We start from the raw sequence: 24,838 nt of genomic DNA, 5'->3' as shown, positions 1-24,838 counted from the left end.
GTTCACGGGAATTGAAAATTGGGTAATTTTCCCTGAATGACCAAGTGCTTATTTTATTCTGTCACATGACATTCCTGTTATCAAGAAACAAGTTATGGCATGACGACTTTGAAAATGGAAATGGGGGGGGAAAAAAGGATGTGATGGGAATATCACCACGGTTGATGGCCTTTGGCGTAGGGGAAGCTTATTGAAGTTTGTAATCAAACACCCCGGTTCCACCCTGCCTTTACCTTCCTCTGTCAGGCAGTGTTGCCTGTCAGCCCCCCAACCAGTATCCCTGGGGGAGACGATGCTTCATCTTAAATTCACACCAAGTTTTGAAATGACACAATGTCATTTCATTTCTTTGTTCACTCATTTAACAAATACAGCCCCTCTTACTGGCAAAGCTCTGCATTCCTCATTGAGTTCTTGGTGAACAGGGTACGGCCCCTGACTTGATGGAGCTTACATCTGGTGGAGGTGAAAACTGGGGGCTGTGGTAAGTTGGGAGGTCTTACGATCACAGGGAGGGCAAGGAACTGGGGCGGGTGGCCAGGTAGCCCCTGGCTAGCCTCGCCTGGATAAATGCCTTCTGGGTTCTTTGTCACAGCTTTGCTTGGGTTTAAATTAGAATTTATTAGGTTCTATATCAAGTTTTAAATGACTGGCTTCAGATACTTTTCCGACAGGGAGGGAAGGTCATGCTGAGAAAGTAGTGGGGAGTGAGGAAAGAGGAGGCCGGATTCTGCCAGATGCATTTGCTTAAAGGGGGTGCTTAACCAAGCAGTGTGAGGGTAGTACCTGCGGCTGGGAAGCGGGTAGAGAATGTGGCTGGGTGGTAACTGAATATAACAGGAGTGGCTGCCTCTCTCGTGGCACTGGGACGGGAGCCCCATGGTGCCAAGTTTAAGAGGCAGCTGTTGGACTTGTAGACCCAGAGGTTTGGTTCCTGTCTGCAGCTCTAGCCAGCAGGCGACATTCATTCTTCATCATTCTGTCACTTCAGCTCATGTTTCCTTGGAGAGACTGAAAACTGGACTTCACACTGTGGTCCCTCAGGAAGGTGGTTTCCAAAGAGCTGACCCATTGGGCTAATAATGCCAGGGTTGTAAGAGGAGTGACTGTTTGTTTCTGGACCGCCTTCCAAGTGCCAGGTAGCGTGCTCAACACTTGTCTGCCGCAGCTCTGAGTCTGTTCCTGCCTGAGAGGCAGGTGGCAGTGGCCTCACTTTACAGAGAGAAAACAGAGGCTGCTATGGGTACCTCTTAAGCAGAGCTGATTGAGAAATTGTGTTTTCAGTGCCCTATTTTTCTAACATCCAGTCTTCTCAGGTCTGGATTGATTTGTCATTTTCCTTTACTAGATGACGTGTAATGTTAGACTGAAGAGCCCTGTGGGCTTGTCATCCCAAGGGAAATTTTATGGCATTGTATGGGGTTTTTGTTTGTTTTGCTTTTTATTTTTTAATTTTTATTAATTTTTTTTTAATGTTTATTTTTGCAGGGAGAGCGAGGCAGAGCGTGAGTACGGGAGGGGCAGAGGGAAAGGGAGACACAGAATCTGAAGTGGGCTCCAGGCTCTTAGCTGTTAGCACAGAGCCCGATGCAGAGCTTGAACTCACAAATTGGGAGATCATGATCTGAGCTGAAGTCAGACGCTTAACCCACTGAGCTACTCAGGAGTCCTTTGTTTTGTTGTTGTTTTTTTTTTTAATTTTTTTTTTAACGTTTATTTATCTTTGAGACAGAGAGAGACAGAGCATGAACGGGGGAGGGTCAGAGAGAGGGAGACACAGAATCCGAAACAGGCTCCAGGCTCCGAGCTGTCAGCACAGAGCCTGATGCGGGGCTCGAACTCACGGACTGCGAGATCATGACCTGAGCCGAAGTCGGCCGCTCAACCAACTGAGCCACCCAGGCGCCCCTGTTTTGTTTTTTAATAGAGAGCATAGATTAGGCTGTTCACAAATGCTCTGAAAGGATCCCAAATCCTAGGTGAGAGAGACAGCTCTCCTTTCTTAAAGCTCTGCAAACTTCTGAGTTCCTGTAGATAATTGGTTGCTGGGTAAGAAATTAAAAACAAAATTTAGTGTTGAACATTCTGGAGCAAAATCTGTGCATGTTCAATTCTTATTTATGTGGTACTTTCGACAAAAACTAAACTTTGCTGGGTAGTAATTATCTCCAGCTCCTAAAATTACAGGTAGTAAGGGCTTCAAGGCCCTATGCGGCTATAATTAGTAAAGATGCATTTAAAACAGGGTTAGTGAGTGTGGGTTCGTTACTGCATTGGATTCTAGCTCAGCATTTCAACTGAGAAGGATCAGCTCCAGAGAACATTTGCAGGGGACTCAGTGGAGGGTCGTCATGGAGTTAGCGTGTTTGGGATTGGAGTGCACAGGGTGTTTGTCATGAGCATGGATAATTTCTGCCAGCCTGGCTGGCAGCCTGTTTATAGGGAGGAGCTTATTCCCTGCCACCCAATCACAGGCATTTCTGTTCGCCTTAGGTAGAGTACACAGTGGTTCAGGTTGTTAATATGTAGTGTTGTTTTTTTTTCCCTAAAGAACTACAAAGCCCCAGTATTAATAATCTTTCACTGTTGCTTATCTTGCCTTAATCTCAGGATTGAGGCAAGGTGGCCAAGATTTTCTAGTTTTGGCTTTAATAATTCTCTTGGTTTTTACCTCTGACTTTCCCTGGCTGTCTGTCCTTGTATTTTATGGTGTTTGAAACAGGCCTTCTGTTTTTCCTTGCAAATCTGTGTAGTCCATACAAAGGAGAGGACCTGCCTTGACCAGGATCCCTCTCTGGGACCCTGTGACATCAGTGTTTTTAGTCCTGTTTTTCCAGGTGAGGGACCTGGTGAGGTCTGGAGTCAAGTACCCCGTGGGAGTTTGGGGATTCCAGCTCAGAGTTTCAGACTCTAAACAGCTGACCTCTTTGGACTTCATTTGAAAGGAAAAATAAATGGCCCAGCTCTCAAAGCCGTGAAGAGTTCTAGTATATTCTGTGAGTCAATATATATCCTTGATCCCTTTTTTTAAAAAAAGATTTTTGCCTCTGAGATTTTTACCCTCCTTATTAAAAACAGTGACTTACTCAGAATTACACAGCAACAGCTGAAAAGTCGATTAGCCTCTCTCCTTGCCCTAATCTAATATCAAAAACCTGGAAAGTTTACTAAGCATGTGATTACAGTGGAAGCTTTAGGAGCTGGAGAGGAACTGATAGAGAAAGAATGGAGCGAGAGATAAGAGAGTAATTTGCAAAGAGACTGCAGGGTGGATTTTACCAAATTGGAGATTTCTTTTACTTGTAATGTTCTGGTTTGGGGGTCTATCTCCTTTGTTCCAGATGTAGGCAGATCAACTTAGCCTTGTCTATGTTGCCCTGGGCCACCTGTGAATTTTTTTTTGGCGGGGGGGGGCGTTAGGTGGGGGTGGTGAGGGTACAGGGTGAGGAGGAGGAAGAGGGCAAATGGGGAGTGGGGAGGGATTAAAGCCACTGGTTCCCTGGTGTCTGGCCTGCTCAGGACATGACTGCCTCTCATTACAGGACTCGGTCCCTGCAGTGAGTCCAGCTTCTTGGGTGAGAGGCAGCTGGGTGGTAGACAGAAGAGAGAGGACAGGGCGGGCTTCAGATTTCTCCAGAGACCTGCCCTAGATGAGTTAATTCTCATGATTGCAGCAAATCATCCTAGAGTACTTACTGCCAGCCTTGTCTGAGAGGCTCTTAATATAACAACTCTAGGAAACAAGTGCTACCATAAACCCATCTTACAGGTGAGGGAAACGAGGCCATGAGAAACTGGGTAAGTTGTCAAAGTTGTGCACCTACCAGATGGTAGGATCCAGGGTTCAAACTAGTGTGGCCCTTTGCTGTGCTATTAATGACTGAGATGGCCTCTTCAGACCCAGACATCTGGTTTCCACACTGGCTCTTCATTTCTTTGACCAAAAAAGGCTTGCTTGCAGAGGCCTTTATCTCACACCATTGGAGCTCTTTGCGTACCTGCTCAACTCCCACAAACCTGTGAACAACCCTATAAAGAGGAGGGGGGCTCTCCACTGGCTTTGTATCCTTGGATCTAGTAGCAGGTGGGTGCTTGGTGAAGTTTCACGGAAGGAAGGATGGAAGTCATTTGGCCTTTCATAACTTGATGTCCCTGTGTTTCTTCTATCTGTAGCAGCTGCAGCGGTTTCTAAACAGAAAAGAAACATGAGTGAGCGTGGGGCAGTGTTTCATAAAAGTAACCAGAATTTCTGAACACACATTTAAAAAATGTATTTCAAGTTCCCATGGCCAGGATCTTATGTTTATGCTTCAAGCATTTATTATTTGCAGGGCTTGCCTCTTCCTAACCCTAACCCTTGCGGGTTATTTTGTGAGTAAAGAGGTCCTTGAGACTCTCAGACATTGTTGGGACTGCTCTTCTCAGCAGAGGCAGCAGAGACTATTTTCTTTGGGGTCGAGCACCAAATAACCGGAGGGTTCAGGCCTACCATCCCTTTTCCTAGGGCAAGACGTAGGCTCACATTTAAATACACATAGCAAGTAGCTCTGTGCCTTGTATCCTCGTTCTGTCTCCACACCACGGGGTGAGAGTATTGGGGTTTCTCCTACTTGGGTTGGGAGCCACGGCTGCCCTTCGCTAGGAGTGTGGAGTTCTGGCAGCTTCCTTTTGGATTTTGGATTTGTTTCCTTGCCTATAAAATGGGGTCGTTACAAGTGCCTGCCTCGTAGAGTTGTTAGGGCCACATCTCTTTGACACTAGAATTTTTTTTAACGTTTATTTTTGAGAGACAGCACAGGCAAGCACGAGCGGGGGAGGGGCAAGGAGAGAGAGAGAGACACAGAATCTGATGCAGGCTCCAGGCTCTGAGCTGTCAGCACAGAGCCTGATGTGGGGCTGGAACCCACGAACTGTGAGATCATGACCTGACAGACAGGGTGAAGTTAGACACTTAACCACTTAACCTACTGAGCCACCCTATAGAGTGGTTCTCAAATAGGGCCCCGCAGGGGATGTTTGGCAATCTCTGGGGACTTTCTGGGTTGTCATGACTGGGGGGTGGCGGTGGCTACGGGCGTCTAGAGGACAGAGTCCAGGGATGCTACTAAATACCCCAAAGCACACAGGACAGCCCCCACGACAAAGAATTACCCGGCCCAAAATGTCAGTCATGCCAAGCTAAGAACCTGGCAAGTTGGGACCTCTAACAGCGGTGGCTGTTTTTAAAAACATTCTTATCAAAGGGATAAAGGGACACAAGACCAGTGACAAAGAGCCCTCCTTTCTTAAGTAGGGAGGAAGGAATGGAAATTAACCTTTTACTGATGTTTCTCTGTTACCCCACAGGTGCCCCTGAAGTGTGAGAAATAGCTACTTTCCTCTCTGCTAAGGGGTTCCCAACTTCATTTGTAATTGCTTGCATCTATTTACATATAAATAATACATATACATTTACATACAAATAACTAATATGCTAAAACCCTTAACCTCTCTGGGTAGTTAAACCCCGGGCCCTGAAGGCAGACAGCAGAGTGGGGCCCTGGCGTAGAAGCCAGAAGCCGGGCTCATGCTACCTGTGTGTGGCCTAAGGTCAGCTACAGACCTGGGGAGGCTTGCTTTTCTTTTCCGTAAAAGAGGACAGGTGACCCTCTTATCTTATGTTGCTCCAGGACTAACGAAAATAACCGTGCACGTGTAGAAACAGCCCCACGTGCGTGAAGGTGGTATGGCTCCTCAGGCAGACCTTTCGGTCGTGTTTTTCAGAGAACTCTGCTCCTAAGTGGCCACTCAGTATGTGGCACCACAAAGGATTAGGGCTCAGTAGCCAAAGAATGCTGTGCTGCTGGCCAGGTGGTAAACTAGGCCCAGAAAACATTCCTGCGGCATAGCGTGTGATTCGTGGTTGTGAGCGTGTGTGTGGGTGTGAACTACTTGGTCGCCCCACCTGTGGCTTCACCCTTTGGCTTTTCCCTTCTTTGTTCTGTGACCCTCGGTAAGCTCCTTGACCTGCTCGCGCCTGGTTTCCTCGCCTGTGAAATGAGGCTGCCGGTACCACCACCACCCACCTGAGGGTAGGCGTAGGGGAAGTGACTTGGCCTTGAGTGTGCCGTGTGTGCATGGGAAGCTTAGCCCAGTAGATGCGGTCTTAATAAATTTAATACTATGTATCATTTTGGCCTGCCGCATGTGTCATTTTTCTCAGGTGAGGAAGGGATTGCCCCTGGGTTAGGAGCTGAAGAAGGTTTTCTCTGGAGTTCCTGGTATCTTGTAACTTTTCATTGTAGTGAAATACACACAACATTAGCTCGGCCATTTTTACCAGTGTAACTTGAAGCAATTTAAATTTTAAGTGGCATCAAGTACCTTTCTAGCATTGAGCAACCATGGCCACTAACTCCAGAACTTTTTCATCCGCCCGGAGGGAAGCCGTGTCCCATAGAGCAGTCACTTCACATGGTCCCTGCGACCCCCTCCCTCCCTCCCTCCCAGGCCCTACGACCCTGGTTTCCGATCTGTCTCTGTGGAGTTGGCTGTCCTGGACATTTTGTTTAAATGGAATGCTACCGTTTGTGGCCTTCGTGGCTGACTTCTCGGACTTAACATTGTGCTTTCCAGGCGTATCCATGCGTCGCAGCAGTGACCACCGCTTCATGCCTCTTGACCTGGTCTTTTTGGAGAGCAGCCCCAGCCTCAGTTTCATTGGCCTGTTCTCTTCACAAGTCATGTCCTGTTGGCAAGCTTTGAGATGTTTTTCTTCATTTATTTTGGCCCATTTTGGCCAGCCTTATTTTGTCCACTTTTCCAGTGATTCTAATGGCCCTTGAAATGAATATTGGAATGAAGGGCCCAGCCGGGTCCTCAGTTCTGCTGGGGAGTAAGGTCTTAATGGGGATTTTGTTTCTGTTGAACAATTAGCAGCAGGAGTGTGCACCCGGGCCTTGAGTTGAGCTTCATTTCCCCGGGACAGGGTGGCAGGTTTTAAAAACAAGTGTCTGGAAAACACCTACCAGGCCCTTTTTATTCCTCTGTTTAAAAGCTTTCCACAATGAGAAGTGGCCCTCAATTAAGTTGGTTAATAAAAACCTCCCTCTGTTTTAAAGCATTCTTGGGAAGTGTTTACATTGAACAGCACTGTGGGTTTCTAAATGAGAAGCTGTGGAGTGAGTGATCCTTAACCTGTGACTTTAATAATATCCTTTGCTTTAGATTTCCAGGTGGAGGCCTGGGCCAGATTTGTAGCTTGTCATTGATCCAGACAATCTTGACTCTATCCTGTCCCTCCCTCCCCCTTCAGCCAGACCGGTAGAAGATTGGACAGACCTGAAGCAGCTCGGATATGTAAACCAGCTCACCAGAGAGGACTGGGCTGAAAGGGGGTGGTGTATTCCCTTGTTCTGACCTTAGTAATAGGGTGGGGGGCTTCAGCAAGAAGAGATTAAAGCGTTGAGGAGAGCAGCTCAGAGTTTCTGAGGTCCTGGGTCCTTCGGGAGAGGCCTGAGCTTTCCACTGGGATTTGGAGCTTGCTTGGGCTAAGAAGGCCACAGGTGCTCTGTAAATAGATGTTGAATGAATAAGTGAAAATTGGTAGAACCGAGGAGTTCATTAAAAAATAAGTCGAGTTTTTTCTGTCTTTTAAAAAATAACTTCTCATTTCTGTCTTTTAATTAAATAGTACATTTGTAGAAGAAAGTAGATTGCACCATCAGTAAATGTACAAATAGGATCACTTAGATGAATAAATGTTGGCTTTCATCCCTCCTGTGATTTAATCCAGGACAATAAATGAATGAAATGAATAGAAGCTTTGTTAACAGAGACCCCTCGACCCCAATAGGATTAGGAACCTTGGGGTTTTGCTAGACTAAAAAGGTACTTGTAGGAATGAGTTGCCTTTGTACTTTCTGATCTCAGCTCCCTGTGGAGTAGGATGATGCCACGTGTATAGAGCTGCTTTATGTGTGTTTGGTTAATGAAGTAAGATCTCTTTAAGCACAAACCATTGTTTTTGGTGTTAACAGTGGTTATGTGAGTTTTTGCTGCATAATAGTGCTGGGTGACAACCCCGGATCTCAAGGTGTCACAACCACAAACATGTATTTTCCCACTTGCTCCTCTTGATCAGGTGTGGTTAGGTCGACCTAGGCTGGCCTTGACTGGGTCAGGCTTTCATTTGGCTTCAGGTCTGTTCCACATGTGCTTACTCTGGGGCCAGGGCTGAAGGGGGAGCAGTTACCTAGTACAGGTTCATCACATGGCAGCTCACTCCAGCAGAAGATGTCGAGTGGAAACGTGTGATGGCTCTTAAGACTTTGGCTCCTAACTGCCAAATGTTCTACCGACATTCCATTAGCCAACACACGGCCAAACCCAACATCAGTCTGGTGGGGAGGCATGCTTGGTCTGTTCTAGGGGGAGGTACTGCAAAGTCACATGGCAAGGATGGTGGACATATCACCCCATTACAGGGGAGTGAGGCACTGGAGGATCTGGAAGAACAGCCTCTTGGGAACTTGTGGAACCTAGGCCAGCTGGGTGAAGAATCATAGACAGTTTGTCCAGGTACCAGCCGATGGCTTGGTAATTATCATAAATTAGCCTGACATGCACTGACTCTTGCCTAACCAAACATCACTTCATGTTCATTCACAGTGATGGTGGTCCTGGGGGTTCTGCTTATCTGTGGGAGGGGCAGAAGTGATGAGCTGGGTTTCTCTTTGGTCAGTAGTTGTGACCTGACAGGTGCCCACTGTGATGGCAGGAGAGTGACAGGTAGAGCAAAGAGGACAAAGGACCAAAGTATCCAGGGAGACTGGGGGTTTGACTTACCCTTTGCAAGGTCCCTCCTCAGCATTGGTCTTTGGGAGTGAGCCTAAATCCCACCTTTAATAGTCACTGACACTCTTTAGCATCAGGGCCTTCATGCATGCTGCCCCATGTTTATTTTTTTTAATGTTTATTTGGAGAGAGCGAGAGAGCACATGTGTGCAAATGGGGGTGGGGCACAGAGATTTAGGGGAGAGAATCTTTTTTTTTTTTTTTTTTTTCCACAGGCTCCAGGCTCTGAGCTGTCAGCAGAGAGCCCGATTCAGGGCTCGAACTCATGAACCGTGAGATCATGACCTGAGCCGAAGTCGGACACTTAACCGACTGAGCCATCTAGGCGCCCCGGGGGGAGAGAATCTTAACCAGGCTGCACACTCAGGGCGGAACCCGATGTGAGGCTCGATCTCACAGCTACGAGGTCACAACCTGAGCCGATATCAAGAATCAGAAGCTTAACTGACTAAGCTACACAGGCGCCCCATGGTCCCTATTCTTATAAGGACCCTGGGCCTTAGTTTCCAGAGTCCTCCTTTTGTATGTGAAGAAACAGGCCTCAGAAGGGTTGGGTGACTTCTCTTCAAGTGGATCCAAACTAGGTCATCCAGTTCCCACTCTAGGGTTTGTCCTTCCACACACCTATGACTATCTTGGCCCAGAAAGAGAATGGTGACTGGCTTTAAGGCATTAAAGCATATCCTGTATACCGTATGTGACAGTGTCTCCTTTCTGAAGGAGTCAGGTGAGCCTTGTGCCAAAGTGCAGTGCCTTGGGAGGCACAGAATGAAATGCTGGTTAAGAGTAGTCAGCCCTTGTGTTACTTGTTTGCAGTGTGTCTTTTTTTATGAAGAGCTGTCAGGCTCTCCGAGGGAAAAAAGTCTCTGGCCATTAAGTGCAAATGCACTGAGAACAGATTGGGGCTAAAACCCTGTGAAGCCAAGGGCGTGAGGAGACAAAGCACTCATACGTGCCATGGGTGGGGTTATAAATCCAGTGGACTTCTTTTTGGAGAGCACTTTGGCAATGGGGATTCTTTCACCAGCTAGTAAATAAAACCCAAAGAAAAGTGGTTGAAATAATAAAGCTGTGTATTATCTCATGTAAACCAGAAGTTCAAAGCTAGGACATTTTGGGCATGAATTAATAGAAGACCCAGATGCATTTTCTCTTTTCTCTGTGCCAGCTTCAGTATTTGGCATTTGTCCTCAAGCTTGTCTCCCCATGGCCCTCATGTGGCTGCTGCTGCTGCTCCAGCCTGTATCCTCATATACAGTGATGTTCAGAGGCAGGAAAAGAGCAAAGCGGAGAATGCCTCTGCCAGAAGCCCCCTGCAGAACTTCCATAGCCCCTTTGGCCAAACTGGGTCAGATGCCCACACCTGAACCAATGACTTGCATGAGAGAGGTGGCTCCCATGTTTTGCTTAGACCAGTCTCTGGGTTAGAGGCCCAGCCTTCCCTGAAGCACATGGGTACTGGGAGGAGAGGGGACAAAACCGGAGCTTTGCTGGCCAGGAGGAAAGGGGCAGTTGTAGGTAACCTCTGGTGTTGGCCACAGCATTCTCTTTCAAAATTAAGAATGTATATATTCTAAATCCTTCCACGGTTAAGAATGTATCTTATACCTGCATAAGTGTTCTGGCAAGCATACAAAGGTATTCATTGCAGTATTATAATAACAAAACACTGGAAATAACCTAAATATCTTCCCGTCATTGGGCAGATCTGTAAATACTGATAAGGAAAAATTCACAAAATATACCATGAAGTTTTTTTTTTTCCCCAAGCAAGGTACAAATTAGTATGTATCCTCAGATCCCATGTTTGTTTTTAAAAAGTCTTAATTCTTGGTTGGCAAAAATAAATTTCTGTAAACAGTCCCAAGAAACATGGTTATTTATTGGTTATGGGATCGGTATGGCTGGGAAGGGATGTTTCTTTGCCATTTCAACAGTCTTTCTTGACTGTTTGAATTTTATAAAAAATCACTGTATGTATTACCTTTAAAATAGAAAAGAAAATGGTAGGTGTTTTCTTAGTGTGTACAGGAGCTTAAAGAGAGGAAACCAGGGTTCTAACATGGGCGTTATGAGGAATGGGAGGGCCACTTGACTGTGTGTAATTGGCCTGAAGGGAAGTTGAGAAGGAAAAAAGTCCAGGAGTGAAACAGTCATTTTTTTAAAAATCTTCCTTGGTATACTGCACATTGTCTTACACATAGTAGATTCAAATACACATTTGAAGAATGAATGAATATTTAGATCAAGACCCAGAGCAACTTTATGAGGTGCCAGAACCCAACTTAGCTCAAGTCAGCAAGAAAGTCGATTCTGCTGGAAATTTATTTTGCAAATAAAATATGGCTGCTGTTTCCTCTATTTCCTTGAGCTTCCAGAATCTAATTCATTGCTAAAAATCAGAGTATGCAACTTTCTGTTCATCATCCATCTTAAACTGAAACCTGCTGTGCCAAGTTCTGAATAATAAAGCTGAATAAGATTTTTACAACTAAGGTAAGGGCAAAGAGGGGAACCACCAGCATGTGTTAGCTGTGTTGATAGTTGTGGCTTCAATGGAGAGATACCTAGATAGCCTAGATTGAGCAATTATTTTTTTAAAGCAAATTAAGGCCCTTTGGTACCCCACACTAACAAATCAAAAAATTATGTCATTCTGATAATAGGAAGAAACTAGATAACAGTAGTGAAATAGAGTTTTTTATTTGGCCAGTATTGGTAGAAAAGTGTGAATATGCTTATCAGTGAAATGAAACAATGATATGTAATAGTATTTTCAACTAGGATTCTCTTCCATGTGGAAAAGCAAAGGCATATGATCATTAAAAAGTCTTTATATTAGGGTGGGGGGAGGGGCAGTAAGGTGACACCATTACTTTGTGCTGATATTCTTCATAATTCCTTTGCTAGAGGGCGCTTTCTGAATTTGATTCTTGTAAATCAAAGAAAGAATGTTGTAACTGACATTTCCATTAAGTTGCTTTTAACTTTTATACCCTTGGGTTTTAGCATTTAGCTCTCTGTAATGGCCACCGGATGCCCACTTTATTCAGACAATAAAGATACCCATTGAGCTGTGGTAAGATCATTTCCTTTGGAACAAAATGAAAAGCTTTCTGCACTCACAATTGGAGGAAAATGTAAAATTTTAGTAGGCCTCTTCTGCTGAGATTGAAAAGAGTCCATGTTTGAACACCATAAACTTTGTGGTTCAAATGTGCTGTGGAAATTTCCAGGCTGCCTTTGAAATAAAAGAAGCAAATATACCTTTTCAGAGTGTTTTTGTAATGGGTTCTTAGAAATACTTGGAAGAAGAGTAGTATTTCACATCTTTGTTGGGATCGTTTTGGGATCAAAAGATCCTAAGATCGCTGGTACATTATGTTCTAGAGTGGACCTGATTTAAATTACTTATGAGAGAGAGAGAGAGGAAGGAAGGGAGGAAGGAGAATGAGGAGGTAGAGGGGAGGGAAGGAGGGTATAGGAGGAAAGAAGGGAGGAAGGAGGTAAGGAGAAAAAGTTTGTGTGCATGTATATATACCTGTAAACCTAAATGTTTATGCTCACCTCACATAATTTTTTTATACATCTTCCTCCGGTTTTCAGACAGTCTAATATCTGTGAATTCTATGATTAAATTTGATTATTTTATTATTTTTGAGTAATCTCTACACCCAATGTGGAGCTTGAACTTGTGACCCTGAGATCGAGAATCACATGCGGTAACCTACTGAGCCAGGCAGGCCGCCCCTAAATTTGATAATTTTATTTTTGAAATTTATTTTTATTTTTTTATTTACTTATTTTGTAATTTTTTTTTAAGTTTTATTTATTTATTTTGTGAGAGAGAGAAGGAGCACAAGGATGAGCATTGGGAGGGACAGAGAGAGAATCCCAAGCAGACTCTGCCCTATGAGCACAGGGCCTGATGCAGGGCTTGAAGTCGGGAACTGTGAGATCATGATTTGGCCTGAGCTGAAATGAAGACTTGGATGCTCAGCCGACTGAGCCACCCAGGTGCCCCTAAATTTGATAATTTCAGGTGAAATCTGCATCTACATCAGGAAATATAAAAAATAATGTTAGTGATAGCGCTTGGCACTGTTCTAAGCACATAATGCCTATGAATTCATTTAGTCCTTAGAGTAACCCTATTATTATCCCATTTTTACAGTTGAGGAAACAGGCAGAGAGACATGGAGTAACTCATGCAAGGTGATGCAGTTAGTAAATAGTGGGGCTATGTTCAAAACTGGATCATCTGTCTTGACTTCGTTGAAAGCAAATTAAAAATAAATTGAAGCAAAAACCATGAGATTTGAGTCATTCCTAAATCTACCAGTTCATCTTGTAAATCAGAGGCTTTTCTATTAGTGTTTACAGTGTTTCATTTAACTGAAATAATTTAATCTGAGCCCCTTGTTTCACAATCCACGTTTTAAGTTACTTTCCACAGTAAGCATATACTTTATAAATTATTTCAGTTGTAAATCTGACATACATTGAAGGACAGTAAATTTAGCTAATCAACATGAGAAACTTTAGAGAGCTACTTGTCTCCTCTTTTCTTAGGGAAGAAAGATGATCTCTTTCAGTTCCCAAAGGAGTCCTCAATTTAAAATGAATGATTCCCCTGGAATAAAATATTCTTTCTCCTCCTGCAGAAAGCAGCTACTGCTTTCAGAAGCTGAAGTCATTTTTCTCTTCAATGGTCTGTATTTAGTCCTGATGTGTGTCTCCTGCCAGCTTTCTTTCTTTCTTTGAAACTTCAGCAGCAGCATAACTAGTGATTCACCCTTCTTGAAATAAATGCTGAGGTTGGTGTTCTACACAGATGACTTCTGAATGCCCAGGTCACAGCCTGCGCTCTGGCCCTGAGTTAGCGATAGGTAAGGAGCCCCTCCTGGGGGAGATGTGATTGCAAAGTGATGAAGAACTTAAAGCCAAGAGCAGTGTCTGGCCCCTGGGAAGACCTCAGGAGACATCTGCCCCTGCTATGGTTGTTGTGTGTTGGGCCCTTGCCTTGTGCATTGCCTAGTTGAATTCTCTTTGCATTCCCATCAAGGAGGTGATGGTCTGTCCCCATTTACAGTAGACACTGCAGCTTAGAGAGGTGAAGAGTTTGTCCCAGGCCATATGGGTAGTAAGTGGTTACAGCTATGGTGCAAACTGGGTTTTTTGTTTTTTTTGTTTTTTAAGTAGAAAAGTGTAGCAATCATTAAGTGTATAGTTTTTTGTTTGTTTGTTTGTTTGTTACTTGATAGAGACAGCAAGAGAACACAAGTGGGGGCGGGGCAGAGAGAGAGAGAAAATGAGAGACAGACTCTTAAGCAGGCTCCACACCCAGTGCAGAGCTTGACTCGGGGCTTAATCTCAGGACCCTGGGATCAAGGCCTGAGCTGAAATCAAAAGTTGGATGCTCAACTGACTGAGCCACCCAGGAGCCCCATAAGTGTATAGTTTTTCTAGGTGTGCAAGATGGTTTAGTGTTGATCTGACTGCATTCCTGGGATGAGAGATGCAAAAAAACCTTCCATGCTATTCCGCCATCTTTGTCCCTCTCCCATAAGTGTATAGTTCTTAATAGAAGTTTGCTCTTCCCTCCCACTTACCATTCCTCAACAAAGATAACCACCGTCCTCTTTCTATCACTGTAGGTAAAATTTGACTGTTCTTGAACTTCATAGAAATGGAATCATATTCATGTAGTGTGTACTCAGTTGTGTCTGGCTTTTTTCATTCAACATTATGTTGACATTCATCCATGGATTTGCAGGTGGCAGTAATTTCTTCTTATGGTTTAATATATGGCTGTATTTCTCCCTGTATGACTGTACCTCAGTAATTGATTTATCTACCCTACTGTTGATGGACTTTTGAGTTGTTTGCATTTCTTGGCTATAATTAAAAGTCTTAATCAGTATATGTATGCATGTTCGTTTGCTCTTTCTTTGTTTCTTTGTTTCTTTCTTTCTCTTTTTTAAGTTATCTCTACATCCAATGTGGTGCTTGAACTCATAACTCGGTGAACAAGAGTCACACGCTCTACTGACTTAGCCAGCCAGGTGCCCCTCTGCTTGTAGATTCTTTGGGTATAAAGGAGCAGAATTGCTGGATCTTCGTATGTCTGGAACTGTGGTTGATACTGTGAAACAGTTTTCCAGAGAGGTTTTACCAGTTGATGTTTGTACCTAGCACAGTGGCTGCAGTATCCATGCTTGGTATTGTGCGTCATCTTCCCTTTAGTTGTGAGTGTGTAGTGGAACCGTGTTGTATCAAATTTGGTTTTTAATTAATAGATGCATATTGTAAAACATTTGGAAAATCACAGCAAAGTATGAGATGAAAAATAAAAACTTTAGTTCTGCCATCAAGATATATAGGTGTTAATATTTGGGTGTATTTTTTTTTCTCACTGCATATATGTATATGCACGCTAAATACAAAATTGGAGTTGTTTTGTGCAAGCAAGATACTGTTAACGGGGATACTTTGGGTGCCTATATAATGAAATAAGAAAGCACAAATGGAATGCCCAAGAATAGAGGGCTAATGATAGTATAAATGTACCTCATATTTCCATTTTCCTCTTTTATTTGGAGGAAGAAGGAAAAAGGAGGGAAGCCAGCATTTGTTATATATTTGCCGTGCCCTGGACTCTGCTGATGGAAGTGTTGATGCGTCCAGAGTGGACTTGAGTGCTGTGAGAAAGTGTAACCCACACAGCAGCCGTCTGATATACAGCATGTTTGAAAAATAAGTCTTATTTCACACCTTGTAACTGAGCGTGCTGGAAAACTAGGCTCATGTCCCAGTGTAAATGGACTCTAATTACACTGGCAGGTTGTTTGCCCAGTCGCAAAAGTGCACATACTCCTATTGTTTTAACCCACGTGAATATTAACACATAGGGAGTGCCACTTTGCATGGAGATTACTTCATTATTTGGTGCGTAGGCTTCATATTTTAACAACTGTCCTGTTTCCTTCAAATGCATTAAAGCCAATGCCGTTGTTTTTCAACATTAAATCTAATCTCAAAATCCTAATTAAAATCTATATTTGAATAATTTGCATTATTGGCTGAAGTTTTCATTGGTTAGTTTTTTTTGCCAAATGGAACCTTGTTATTTGAAGCCATGCGTAATCTCCTGAATACCCAGGACTAATTTTTGTTGCCAATAAAAATGCTTTGGTGAGGGTGGGGGGAGGATAGAAAAAAAGATAGACCGGAAATCTACAGTCTTATAATCCTGACAGTACTTTATATATTCATGACAATCAGTAGAGACCTCTTGGTTTTCTTTCAAGAGCAGAGGGTATGGGATCTTTCCGTTGAGGATGGCTGGCCTAGGGTAAAGTTCTCTCATGTGGGCCTAAGTTAATTTTGGGTGTGTTGGGGAATAACTTTGAAGAGCGATAAATATTTTGTATATACTTGTCAGATCACTAAGTTGTACACCTGAAACTAATGTAACATTGTGTCAACTGTACTCAAGTTAAAAAAAAATTTTTTTTTTTTTTAAGAATAGTGAATATCTACTCTCATGGTCTTTACAAACAAAAGCCAGAATTCATTAAACTTTATTCAGACAGTACAACCTAAATAAAAATAATAGCTTAATTTTGGACATGTTGGACAATTAGGTATTTCACATTAGTTCATTTTCCTGATTTCTGAAGCTTATTTATTTAAAGGGTAAGACTAAATATTTAGCTTTGTAATTGAAATTTCAACAGGGACACATTTCCCAGAATTACTAAAACCTAGATACTAATTAAAATTACCATTTGCATTCTTTTTTTTTTTTTAATGTTTTTTTATTTTCTGGGGGGTGGAGGGGAGAGATAGAACGCACGCAGGGGAGGAGCAGAGAGTGAGGGAGACACAGAATCTGAAGCAGGCTCCAGGCTCCAAGCTGTCAGCATAGAGCCTGAAGCAGGGCTCGAACTCATGAACTGCGAATCATGACCTGAGCCAAAGTCGGACGTTTAACCGACTGCGCCATCCACGTGTCCCTACTGTTCTTATTAGTCTTATTTATCATGTGGAGATATGTTTTTTAGACTTTAATTTTTTACTGAAGTACAATTACCATACAATGTTATTATTTCAAGTATAATACAACGTAGTGATTCAACAGTTTTGTGCACTACTTGGTGTTCACCATGATAGATGTGGTCCCTATCTGTCACCGTATGTTATCACTGTATTATTGACTGTATTCCCTATGCTGTACTTTTCATCTCCATGACGTATTTTATAACTGGAAGTTTGTACTTCTTTATCACCTTTATCTATTTCATCTACCCCCTTCCACCTCTTCTCTGACAACCACCAGTTGTATTTAAGAATCCGGTTTTTTTGGGGCGCCTGGGTGGCTCAGTCGGTTGAGCGTCCGACTTCAGCTCAGGTCACGATCTCGCGGTCCGCGAGTTCAGGCCCCGCGTCGGGCTCTGGGCTGATGGCTCAGAGCCTGGAGCCTGCTTCCGATTCTGTGTCTCCCTCTCTCTCTGACCCTCCCCCGTTCATGCTGTGTCTCTCTCTGTCTCAAAAATAAATAAACGTTAAAAGAATCTGGTTTTTTGTTTGTTTTTTAGATTCCACAGAGGAGTGAAATCATGTGGTGTTTGTCTTTCTCTGACTGACTTATTTCACTTAGCATAATACTCACTAGATCTATTCATGTTGTTGCTAATAGCAAGATCTCATTCTTATTTATTTATTTATTTTTTAATGTTTGTTTATTTAGAGTGCGTGAGCAGGACAGGGGCAGAGAAAGAGGGAGAGTGAGTGCCAAGCAGGGTCCGCACTGTCAGCACAGAGCCTGATGCAGGGCTCAGTCTCATTTGCTGTGAGATCAAGAGTCAGGCGCTTAATCGACTGAGCCACCCAGGTGCCCCAAGATCTCATTCTTTTTTATGGCTGAGTAATATTCCATTGTATGTATACCACTTCTTTATCCTTCCATCTGTCTAGACATGGGCTACTTTCATGTGGAGCTCTCTTTAGAGGCTCTAGATGCATAAATCTCCTTGTTCCTATGTTAGATACTTGTGGAAATTACTGTGCTTCTAGTTCATATGAATGCTTTTTGTGGTTCTTCTGTCATCTTCTATAGCTGACACCTTGTTTGCTTCCACAGTGGCTCACGCTTCTGTGTCATTGCTTCTACTTGGCTTTGGACTAGGGATTGTGATTTCCAACTGTGTAGGATTGTGTGTAAGAAGAAAAGAAGGAAGCTGACAATGAACTGTGTTATATATTGGGTGCTGGGTCCGAGACCACATGTTGCCTAAAAAGGAAACAGTCATTTCCCAGCACCACTGTTTTGCATGCTCAAAGGCGGTTTCTGTTTTTATTTATTTATCTTTATTTCTTGACAGTAATAATGACTTGTTTGTAATCAAAATGGAAACACTACAGAAATGTGTGATTTAAATTCAAAGGGCCCCAGGGTGCCTGGGTGGCTTGGGTGGTTGAGTGTCCGACTTCGGCTCAGGTCATAATCTTGAGGTCCGTGAGTTCCCTGCGTCGGGCTTTGTGCTGACAGCTCAGGGCCTGGAGCCTGCTTCACATTCTGTGTCTCCCTCATTCTTTGCCCCTCCCACTCACACTCTTTCTCTGTCTCTCTCAAACATAAATAAACATCAAAAATAAATTCAAAGGGACTCATTTTATCACCTCTAGGCATAACAGCTCTTTAAGAATTTGGTAAGCTCTTTTTAGATTTTCATGTAGCTTTATAAATATGTTATTTTACAGAAATGAGGCTACTCTCTCTATATAACATATATATACAGTTATATATGTAACTGTATATACATTATCCTGAGACTTTTTAAAAACAACGTATCATGATACTTTCCATGGCTGTATATAAAAACATTTTTTAATAGCTTTCTGGTATTCTGCAGTGTGGATATATAAAAATTTAGCCAGCTTCCTATTAATGGAAATTTGAGTTATTTGTATACAAGTATTTACACACTTAGGATTGTGTTTGTGTAATTCTTCTGTTTAAGGTTAATTACTAGAAGTAGAATTGCTGGATCAGATGGTGTATACATTTAAAATTTGGTGCTGTCTGCCGTAAGTGTATACCAATTTACTCTTGTTTAGGTAACAATGGTACAAAACAATGTACCAATTTACTCTTTTATCAAAGACTGTTTCTGTGTATTTCCTGGTGTTTTCAGAGTGCAAATTGTGAATCAGAAGTGTCAGATGAGGTATTTTTGCGTTTCAGTTTTTCGTCCAAAGAGAGGCCTTTATTTATTGGATGAAAGAGGCAAGAAGTAGGAGAAATGCCTCTGTCAAGAAGAGAGGCAGGTAGAGCCTGGAAAAGGAGGAGGGAAGAATGGAAGAAAGAGAAGATGCCAGGGGAAATGCTCGTCTTCCACCAGAAGCAGATCCCTCCTGTGCCCTCTGGTTTCTGTGTGTGGCACTTTCTAGCCTGGCCTGAGGGTCTTCCTAGATCACCACCTTCCTTCTCACCATTTCAGGCTATCCATTTACCCTGAAGTGGATAACCTTTGGGGAATGGAGGCCTCCCTGTTTCCATGAGGACATCAAGCACAGATCTTAATTGTGAATAGAAGCTAGCCCTTTTAGAGCTCAGATATTGTGAGGCTCACGAAATTGCTGGGAAAGTGGGAACCAGACTGTGGAAATGGTCCAGGGAAGCTGGGTACGTAGGGCCACAGGCATGCTCTGAGTAGGACATGCCACCAGGGCCATGCTGCACTGGGGACACAGGCCCACCTTGTGGCAGCAGAGATGAGAATTTGGCCTTTTCACCTCTACCAGTTAGTTGTGGTCTCTGCCTCACTTCAGTTCTCCTGTGTACATGGGGAATTCCCCAACAGAGGAAAAGATTGTGTTCAGATGCCGACTGAAATATGGATCATTTCCAGCCTCTATCCTTGGGTAATCCCTCTTGCCTCCTTCTTCAGGGTCTTTGAGATCTCAGAGAAGGGGGATACAGGTGTAGATATGTAGACACATCCATACACACATACTTAGATACATATAGCCTTTTTAAAATCATCACTCTGTATGCTCCCCCCTGTTAGGTAGCATGGCAGCACATGTTGTTGTTGTTTATGTTTAATTTTTTTTGACAATTATTTATTATTGAGAGACAGAGCATGAGCAGGGGAGGGGCTGAGAGACGGGGAGACACAGAATCCAAAACAGGCTCCAGGCTCTGAGCGGTCAGCCCTGAGTCCAACGTGGGGCTCGAACTCATAAACCATGAGATCATGACCTGAGCTGAAGTTGGACGCTTAGCCGTCTGAGCCACCCAGGTGCCCCTTGCACATGTTCGGTCCAGCTGCGGGGGTAGGGATTCAGCAGATGGTTGGTTGTGCCATGTTTGTGGGTGGGAATGTAAGGATAATTTAGATGGAGATTGGATTTAGCTTGGAAACTAAGACCCTTCAGCCAGAAGACGTAGATAGTCTGACTACATGGTCAGATTATTTGTGTTGAGGAGTCAGGAGGCCCAAATTCAAGTTCCTCAGAGCAATGACTTCCGGTAAGAAGACGATTATGAGTGAAGACACCTGGATTCTAGTGTTGGTTCTGACAACTAAGAGGGATGTGGGACAAACCCCGTGACTTTTAAATTGTGTCCTTATGTTTTAAGTGAGGGTTTGGATGAAGTCATTGTTTTAGAATCAGACGACCCATCAGGAGAATTACCTGGGTTGCATGTGTGTGCGTGTGCGCGTGTGCAGAATGTTAGGCCTCAACTCTAATCCATCCATCAGAATTTCCAAAAGGGGTCTGGGGGACTTGTATTGTTAAAAAAAACTCGCAAGTGATTCTGATGGTGCCACAGTTATAGAATGCCTAAGAAGTTTCCTTGTCAGTTTTCATGTTCCACGAAACGTGTTCATTTCAGAGGTGGGTGGTCTGGAAAATTGATTTTATTAGGCATCTTCATCAACTCTTCTCTGAACTTACTAGAGCTCCACATTGTCTCACCTTCAAATTCTCTTTTTCTGCATTCTGTGGCAAAGGCTGCTAATTTTACATCCAGTGTCTATTCTCTTCTTGTTTGGTAACCAAAATACCTGATAATTTTCTAGGGTGTAGTAATGTGCCAAGCTAAAAGATTCTATTTCCCAGCCTCCCTTTCACATGGCTATGGGCCAGGGACTTCAGCTTTAGTAACTGAAAGGTGAAGTGTTATGTGTGGGGCTTATGGGAAGGTTCCAGAGACTGACTTGTGTAGACAGTGCATCCTTTTGCTTTTTCTGTGTCTTCCTACCTACTGCTTGGGACATGGACACAACGGCTGAAATCCAGTAGCCATCTTGGATCATGATGTAACGGTGGAGTTGGAAGCCATACTCTAAGTAGAGCACAAAGAAAAGGAGGAGTCTGGATCCCTAAGGACCCTGGAGCCGTGATACCACCCCTGGAGTGCTTACCTCCACACTTCGTTCTTGCTGGTTAAGCCAAAGTTATTTTGTGTTTTTGATCATGAACAGCTAAACCTAACCTCACTGATACTCCTGCTGGGTGGAGGCTTGACAGTATGTCTTCCACACCTCTAGGTGGCTTGCGCATAGTAGGTGCTCCATAAGTATTTAACAAGTTAAACGCCCAGTGGTACTGAAGGCTCCAGCTGCTCTCACCTCTGCCTTTCTTATGTTAGATTAAATTACTCATAGGGACCTTTTGTTTGTTCTGTCCCAACCACCAGGAAGGTCGTTCACAGTCCTCTGTACAGGGCTTTAGGGCCACACGCTTAAATATTTTGACAAGGCAGCAGATAGTGGGCCTTTGAAATTGCAACTGCATGCATACATTATTTCGAATGAAAATCTAAGGGCTGGGCACTTTTCTGAATCTACAGAAGAAATTGAAAGTGGTTTTCAAATGATGTCAGAAAAAGCCACCATGGAATCTTTTGCTATCATTTGGAGGCTGTTCTTTCCACAGTGCCGGCCAGGAACTTGATGTCAGGGGACTGTTTTGAAAGCGACTATTAAGGGGCCCTCATTGCCAGCTACTGACAAGGGGGTCTGCCTTCTCAGTGGCAACCTCAGAGGTGGTCTTGGCCAGACCAAGTTGCTCCTGACTCATGCTGAGCTTCGTCGGCCAGGCTGACACGCCCCTTCGAGGCCAGGACAACATGCTGGTTTCCTGGAAGCATGGGGGCCAAGACTGTGCTGCTAAGAAAATGGTACTGTTTTTGCAAGTATGGCCTAATGGGAGTGTGTTTAAAACTCTTCCTCAACAGTAAAGCTCCTTTCCAAGAAATATGGGGTTAAAAAAACCCAGACTTAAAAGCAAAAGCTGGGAGATGAATCAACTCTTCACCGATACCAAGGAGTTTATTTCAAAACAGGTTTCATTGACTGCATTGATTTGGATGGCCCACCCATCTCGGTTTGCCCACTGAGAGCAGGGCGCAGAGGAAGACCCACACCCCTTTGTGGGAAAAAGTGAATTCTGTGGCAAACCCTAGTGGCTCAAGAGTGTTTGCTTCTCCTGGAAATAATTATAGAAATATGCAATCCTTGAAAGGCAACATCTGGCTGGCTGGAGGCGAGCTGGCAAATACTCAATCTAAATAGATGGAGGTGACGTTGCACAGAAGGAAAAGAAACAGCCTGAGAAAAGGGCCAGTAAGTTTTTGAGCCCATGTCTAGAGAGATACCCCTCTCTATCCTTGGGTTGACTTTTCCCCTGGAGAAGGGCACCCCTCCCAGCCTTTCTAGAAGACAGATGCACAGACCAGAGCCCAGGGACCTATCCCCTGCACTTCTGAGGAGGCTTCCATGGAGGAAAGGGGGCCTCTTATGGCTCTGATTGGCTCCCAGAGCTGAGATGGGTTTGCTGCCCAGGGAGTGCCCTGGACCAGGGCTCTGCAGGCAGCCTTGACTTCTCATCTGCTTCCAGTGCAATCTGAGGTGTTCATTTAGACGGTTAGACATGTCTTTTCCCCCTCAACGCTTTTTCAAGGTGCCGTTTGCTTGTCCTTACCAGCCATGCCCAGCACCCGGGAGCTCTGCAGCATTTCTGCCTGCTCAGTTCGGAGGGGCCCAGCTTTGGACCTCTTGAAACTCCAGGGCACATCCCCTTTGGTCCTTTTTAATTTTTACATCCGCCAGCTAGTGACGAAAGCAGAACAGCATCTTCATGGGTTTATGGATGTTGGCAATTTTTCTTTTTTAATAGCATGCGATATGTGTTCAAGGAAAGAATTCAGTTCTAATAAATCTGAGGAACTATTCTGGATTTTCAGACACTGGGTTTCTATGAGAGCTATGGTAGGGGTATTTTGAAGGACTCACTGGAAAATCTGGGCCCTCTGCAAGTTTTTGCAGATGGTGCATTTTCACAGAGAAATGCTTCTAGTAGCAGTTTTGTTCAGTTCTTCTATAGTTGTTACTCTTGGCTGTGGTTTTGTGGAGCCTGAGACAATGGTCTTAGAAGTCTGGGTTTGACTTCTCTGGTCTCTTAAGCTTTCCAGCACCTGAAGAAGGCTTAGAGAAGACCAAATTTCTTTCAAGTCAAGAGGTCTTGGAATAAATCCCTGGAGGAATGAAGGAGGGATATCCTGCTTTTGAATAAATAGTTGTTAGTGTAATGTGGCTGAAGTAAGTCCTAGTAATCACGTTGAGAAGGGGACTCAAGAATGGAGTTTATCTGGGTTAAAGGGTTAATGAGCTGAGAGTCCTCAGACCCCTAAGACACTGAAGTTCCACCTCTCCTTGCTTGCTGTGTGATCTCAGATGAGAAATCACTGGACTTTTCTGAGCCTCAGTTTCCTTACCTGTAAAACTGTGCAGCCCGTCTCACTGTCTTTTTCTGTGACTCAGTACAGTCATGTGGTGTTGATGCTTTCTGAACTGTAAAGTGCTGTGTCAATGTTGATGGCTCTCTTGTTTACTTCGCCCTTCTCCTGGCCTCCAGTGTCAGTGGTGACATCAACATCACTGCTTCCACCATCCCTGGGCTGGACCATCTTTCTCATACTCAACTCGTTTCTCACACTTACCTGTGTCACTGACTTTGGGTTGCCATTTGGCCCTGCTTCTGATTTGGGAGCTGTGATCTTTGCTTTTCCTGCTCCCGGGTAAGGCTTTGTCTTTCTAAATCTTCCTGCTTGGACTCTGTGATAGGTTCTCTGTTTTCTGCAGCATTCTTAGCTTTGTTCTGTACAATCTTCAGTTCTTTTCTATTGTTTAAGAGTGTGTGGGGAGGAGAGAAAGGATGGGGACCTCTGAAAAGGTGCTTTATTAATCCTTTTCTGTGCTTCTTCCATGTTGTCTTCCCCAGCCCAGACTCTGCCCCCTTCCCCAGGGTTTAGAGAAGACGCAAAAGCTCTCAAAAGGTGTTGGCTTTATTTAACTGTGTGGGGCTGCAGTTTACATTTAAGACAAATGCCTTTTATTCGTTCAATACAGATGCTTACCAACTGCTATGTTTACAACTGAGTGCCAGACCCTACATTAACCCTGGAGGATAGGTGGTGGTATCTTTATCAAAGGATAGCAAAGCACAGATCCTACTCTTGGTACCTTGTGTTTCGGTGGGGGAGATCTATTGGAGGAGATGCCATTAAACACACAAAGGCATATCAGTGGGTGATAAGAGCTCAGAAGGACAATTTGGTGAGGTAAGGTGGGTGGGGGATGGTGGAAAATCCTACTTTATGGGGATCATCTTTTCTATGAGATGGCCAACATGAAGTTGAGGCTGGAAGGAAAGTATGGAGCATGGCTATCCTAGGGGAAGAGCATTGGGAAAAGGAAATGGGGGCCTTATGGCCCTAAGGTGTGTTCTGGGAACACAAGGGGAAATGCGGGATGGGAGACTGTTCTAAGAGGTGGTGGGGTTGGGGACGCAGAGCCTGCTGGATTTCACAGGTCATCTTAAGGCTTTTATTGTGATGGCCATGGGAAGCCAGTGCAGGGTTTTGAGAACGAAGGAATTGGACAACCTAGAACTTTCTGTGGGCTTACAGAAAGCACAGGACTTA

The 24,838-nt window shown here is 43.9% G+C and overlaps 1 protein-coding gene and 1 long non-coding RNA gene across 7 annotated transcripts in view; one reads left to right on the top strand and one right to left on the bottom strand.

The window, feature by feature from the left end:
• CGNL1 (cingulin like 1) overlaps positions 1-24,838 on the top strand; it is a 157,229-nt gene that overhangs the window by 3,428 nt on the left and 128,963 nt on the right. The window lies entirely within an intron of this gene.
• On the bottom strand, positions 1,679-8,737 carry LOC106973776 (uncharacterized). 3 transcript variants are annotated; one of them, XR_008299154.1, is made up of 4 exons: positions 8,234-8,737; positions 7,400-7,549; positions 3,825-4,188; positions 1,679-3,386 (listed from the first exon to the last, which is right to left on the bottom strand). It is a non-coding gene; the product is annotated as an uncharacterized LOC106973776 (long non-coding RNA). The 3 variants fall into 3 exon arrangements; XR_008299153.1 differs by having other exon boundaries at positions 1,679-2,045; XR_001430044.3 differs by lacking the exon at positions 1,679-3,386 and having other exon boundaries at positions 3,407-4,188; positions 8,234-8,724.

The sequence above is a fragment of the Acinonyx jubatus genome, chromosome B3 (assembly GCF_027475565.1).
Source record: "Acinonyx jubatus isolate Ajub_Pintada_27869175 chromosome B3, VMU_Ajub_asm_v1.0, whole genome shotgun sequence".
Classification (NCBI taxonomy): Eukaryota; Metazoa; Chordata; class Mammalia; order Carnivora; family Felidae; genus Acinonyx; species Acinonyx jubatus.
The sequence above is the reverse complement of the archived record's forward strand: the minus strand, read 5'-3'. Positions and strand labels throughout refer to the sequence as shown.